This window comes from Tenrec ecaudatus, chromosome 11, assembly GCF_050624435.1.
Source record: "Tenrec ecaudatus isolate mTenEca1 chromosome 11, mTenEca1.hap1, whole genome shotgun sequence".
Lineage (NCBI taxonomy): Eukaryota > Metazoa > Chordata > Mammalia > Afrosoricida > Tenrecidae > Tenrec > Tenrec ecaudatus.
The window spans coordinates 86517629-86522929 of NC_134540.1; the positions used below are offsets into that span (position 1 = coordinate 86517629).

General features: G+C 51.1%; 1 pseudogene; it reads right to left on the minus strand.

The window, feature by feature from the left end:
• Nucleotides 1–1761: 1761 nt before the first annotated feature.
• Nucleotides 1762–3295, minus strand: LOC142461003 (pyruvate kinase PKM pseudogene; annotated as a pseudogene).
• Between the last annotated feature and the right edge of the window lie 2006 nt (nucleotides 3296–5301).

Below are 5301 nucleotides of genomic sequence, written 5' to 3' on the forward strand. Positions count from 1 at the left end.
GGGAAGTGAGCGGTTGGGGGCGAGGGGTGGGGGAGACCAGAGTTGATAGCAATGATAATTGAATAACCCCCCCAGAAGGGACTGAACAACAGAAACTGCATGAGAAAGAAAGGGATATATTGGAACGAGTAAGTTATGTCAATAAAAATATTATATTAAAGGGGTTTTATTTTAATGCAAATAAAGGAACTAAAGTAAAATAAAGTAAAAGCCCACCATTCTTCTTACAAAAGAGAGAGAGAAATCTAACTGAATCCGCCCTGAAGTTACAACCAAAGCTAAAAAGGAGCCGAGTTGGAAGAAAGAATGCCTGTTTTCACTGAGTCCCTATGAGGCCCTTCTCATGAAGCTTTTTTAGGGATAACAGATTTTCCCAACCTAAGCCAGAGAGCAGAGAATCGAGAATCTAATTATTGGTCCCTCTGACCTCAAAGCTCAAGTTCTTCACGCTGTCCCATGTGGTACCTCGGTTTGTTAGAGTAAATCAGCCTCTAACAATCACAGGGTTCGCAGGCACAACTGTACGGTTATACTATATAAAGATTACAGTAGCGTCACGGGGAATAGGAGAGAAGATAAAATGAAGGAGTCAGACACATTTTATGGTAGCATGCTCACCTCCGGGACGGCCGTGATCTCAGAAGCCAGGTCTGTGCAGAGAGACTCTTTACTGTCTTGGGATATGCATATTCAGTAGTTACATACGTCACAAGGTGGGTGGTAACCACAGTAAAGACCCTGGGCTCACAGGTGAGGAAACCTGCATTGGGGAGAAGGAATGATGGGGGATGGGTGCCGAGGCGGAAAGAGATAACAGGAATGTCTGCTTCTACAGAGAGATAAATTCTAGAGAGGTCTTACTTGACTTACCTTGTAGAATTGCCGAAAACATTTTCATAAAAGAGTTTCATTATTGTTTTTACAAAACAGCTTGGACTAAGAAAGGCTAAAGTGAAAACAGTCTATCACAAAAGGACAAGTACCACTATCATTAAAAGCCAAGAAAGGGCTTGAGATAGTTAAGGTTTATTGTGCCAACCTGGCCGATAAACACATGTGGGATTAATTGAAGGGCAGGGCAATAAGTAGTCTGGTGAGCCTCACCCTTTTTTTTTTTTTTTTTTCCTGCTTCAGCTGTTGTTCATTGACATACAGGTAGGCTCTGTAGCAACAGGCCGGGAGGAGGCTGCGGCAGGGGTTGGGGGACAATGGAAGGCCATGGAGTGTTTTGTCTGCACAAGTGTTTTTGGCAGCTGAGGAGAAGGCAGGAACTCAGGTCCAATTCACAACTAACATGTGGGAAGCGGGGAGACTGAGGGGCTGGGGGAGCAAGTTCAGGGCCAGAGTCTGCTTGCACTGGAGCCACTGCTATGCCGCCACTCTCAGGCATCTGGCTTTTGCTGTCTGCTGACCCCAGGCCAGGGCGGGCATTCTCTGGGCACCCATGTTCCACGGGAGCTGAATGGAGCACACAGAGGCGAGGGAGCTTGTTGACCTCTTGCCTTCATTAACCCCGGGGGCCTCCAGTCCCACAGCCCTCATTCGTCCCTGGCTTGGGTAGTGCCACAGAATGGGCAGCCAGGCTCTGGGCAACCCTACCCAGCAGGGCCATGTGGTTCCAGGGACTTTCCACTCCCTTCCCTGGAGCCTCAGCCCATGGGTGCCATCCTAGCCCTGAGGAAGCACTACAAGTGTTGCTGGCTTAATAGGTGGTTGGGGGAGGGGTTGGGGCAGGGGCTAGAGGAGGGGCCTTGGGGCCCATCACAGTACAGGCACTACACACATGGTGTTGGTAAAGCCTGAGCCAGGGCGCCACCTGCTCAGCACAATGACTACGTGGCCAGTCTTAAAGAAGCCTCGGGCTTTGCCAACATTCATGGTCAGCTTCACCCGCAGGTCCACGTCCTCAGCCCAGGCTGACACGACCTGGTCCTGACACAGGACAGGAAAGATGCCGCGGTACAGGTGGGCCTGCCAGCGGTCTGGGGGTTCCGGGCCACAGCAATGATGGGGGCACATGGGCGGTATCAGGCCACCTGGTGAGCAGACCTGCCAGACTTGGTGAGGACGATTACGGCCCCACTGCGGCACTTGAACGAGGCCTCCACGGCGCCCATGGCGGCGGCTTCCGTGGGGTCGCTGCCAATGGGCGCTAGGCGTCGGAGGGGTGTGCGCACGGCCTCCAGCGGGTAGTCCCCCTTGGCCGTTTCCCCGGGCATCATGATGCAGTCAGCTCCGTCCAGGACGGCATTGGCCACATCACTGCCTTCGGCTCGCCTCAGACGGGGCTTCTTGATCATGCTCTCCAGCATCTGCGTGGCACAGATGACAGGTTTCCCAACTCGGTTGCAGCACCCGCTCATCATCTTCTGAGCAAGGATCCCTTCTCTGCGGGGATTCCAGTGCCCAGGTCACCACGGGCCACCATGATCCCGTCGCTGGCCTCCAGGATCTCATCAAGCCTTCTGACTCCCTCGTGATTCTCAATTTTGGTGATGATCTTGGTGTTCTTGCCTTTCTCTCCCAGGGCCTTCCTGACCTCATGGACATCGGTCGCCTTGCGAATGAAAGACGCAAACCCCACGTCCTGCTCCACCCCGAACTTCAGATCCTGGATGTCCTTTTGGGACCCTGTAGGCAGGTCCACGGAAGCCCCAGGAAGGTTCAGTTCACACCCTTGTTGCTGCCTGGGGAGCCACCATTTTCCACCTCTGTCACCAGGAAGTCCACACCTTTGTCCTTCACCTGCAGAGAAATCAGCCTGTGTCCACATAGATCTTGCTGCCCCCATCCACCACTTTGCAAATGTTCTTGTAGTCCAGCCAGAGCACACTCCCGTCACACTTGTCCATGGACGCGTTATCCAGAATGACCTTCAGAGTGACTCCCTTCTTCAGCTCCACCTCAGCTGAGCCGCTGCCCTGGATGAGCCCCGATCGGATCTCGGGCCCCTTAGTGTCCAGGGCCCCAGCACTGGCTGGTAGAGAATGGGGTCAGAAGCAAAGATTTCCGTGGCCACTCCCACGTTCTTGGTGGTCTCTGCATGGTACTCGAGGGTCCCATGAGAGATGTTCATGCGAGCCACATTCATTCCAGACTTGATCGCCTCCTTCAGCATTTCCACAGACCGGGAAGCTGGGCCGATGGTGCAGATGAGGCCAGTGTTCTGGGCTGTGATGGGGGCTGAGTCGATGTCCAGGCAGCACATGTGCTCCAGGAAGGTGTCAGCCATGGCTGCGTGCAGCTGTTGGGTCTGGATGAAGGCAGATCCCTCTTTGCTATGTGACTTTGACATGGTTTCTGCAGTCCTCAAGGCAGATCCCTCTTTGCTATGTGACTTCGACATGGTTTCTGCAGTCCTCTGGCGTGGTCTGTTCTGGGCTGCGCTGCAAAGGCAAGAGTGGCCCGGTCAGCAGGCTCAGGGCGTGTCACTCCAATCGAGCCTCACCTTTCTAGTTCTCCAGTCTCTTGCTCTCTGATGGTCAGACCAGGGTACAGCTCCCTTAGCCAGTGCCCTGTTTCAACTGGCAAGGCTCACTTCCTGCGAGACATCCCTGAGGTAAGCCACATGAACTTACCCTAATGTAGCCCTGGTGCTGGAGCAGCCGTGTGGAGATCCCTACCAGTGCTAGATGCTTACACGTTCACTGATTTGACTTTCCTCCTGCAGTTGGCATCATTGCATGTGTTTTGTGAGATTGAGGAGGACTTTGTTGATCGGTGTTGGACATATGGGCTCATGTTGGACTTAAGGGCTTGGACAGCATTGGGTTGAGATGCTTTCTTAATGTACACTTACCCTTTATATAAAACTCTCTCTTATACATACGAGTTTCTGTGGATTTGTTTCCCTGGTCTGCCCAGACTAACACAGGGCTTTTGCACGGAAACAAATATTTTGGGTAATTACTAAGGGCAGTAGGGGAAAGGGTGGGGGTAAGTCATGGGCTCAAGGTAGACAAGTGTTAACTTGGGTGGAGGGGAAGGTAATCTACAATAAGAGGGAGATTGGCCAAAAACCGAGACAGAGGAAGGCACTGGGAGATTTGCAAGCGATAAAGACAAAAGAGGAAATTACTGTTAGCTGCACAACTCTGCAGCAACTGCAGCTGCTTGGAGAGACATGCAGTCTGAACAGGTGTGGGAGGGAGAGTGGGGAGCTAGCCATGGAGCAGAGGACAGTAGGTGCATGTGCATAGTTACTTTTGCTGCATCTATATCCATACATAAGGGGGCGCATACAAGGTTTAGAGTTTAGGCAGCCCCTCTGGCATAACCAAACACCTTTAGAGAACAAGCCTCTGGGCTTGTGACAGCAGGACTATGATCTCAGAGAACACCAACGTCAATTCTCCTAGCATGGTTCATAAAAACAATGCAAAGCTCATTGGTAGCCAACCAGACACCCCTTACTGAAGGGTTGTGGGGAGGAGATGAATCAGTCAGGGTGCAGGGTAGCAACGATGAGACATACAACTTTCCTCTAGTTCTTGAATGCTTCCTTCCCCCGCTCCTTACTATCATGATCCCAATTCTACCTTACAAATCTGGCTAAACCAGAGGATGTACATTTGTACAGAGAGCAATTGGAAACACAGGGAATTCAGGACAGATGACACCTTCAGGACTAGTGGTGAGAGTGGCGATGCCTGGAGGGTGGAGAGAATGTAGCGAAGAAAGGGGAACTGATTACAAGAATCTATGTATACCCTCCTCCCTGGGGGAGGAACAGCAGAGAAGGCAAGGGGAGACATCGGACAGTATAATATATGACAAAATAATAATTTTTGAATTATGAAGAGTTCATGAAGTAGGGGGCAGTGGAGAGGGAGGGGGGAAATGAGCAGCCAATATTAAGGGCTCAAGTAGAAAGCAAATGTTTTGAGAATGATGATGGCAAATGTACACATGTTCTTGACACAATGGATGTATGTATGGATTTTGATAAGAATTGTATGAGCCCCCAATAAAATGATTAAAAACAAAACAAAACAATGCTGTACGTGGACTTCTGTATCAACTAGGGACTCCAAAACTCATGAGCAGACATCTACCTTATGGTCGGTCATTGGTCTCGCCTCATCAGAAAAGAAGAGGGACAAAAAGGACACATGGCAACAATAGTATGATGCACTAACAGTCCACCGAGACGTCAGCCTCCCCGAGAACTGAGACCAGCAGGACTAGAAGTAGACCTGTGAAAGAGGACCGCATTCGGAGGTCCTGGACGAAGTGGGAGCAAAGTGTGGTGCGTGACTCCAAATCATAAAGAGACTAGGCTGATGAGGCAGACTAGTGAGG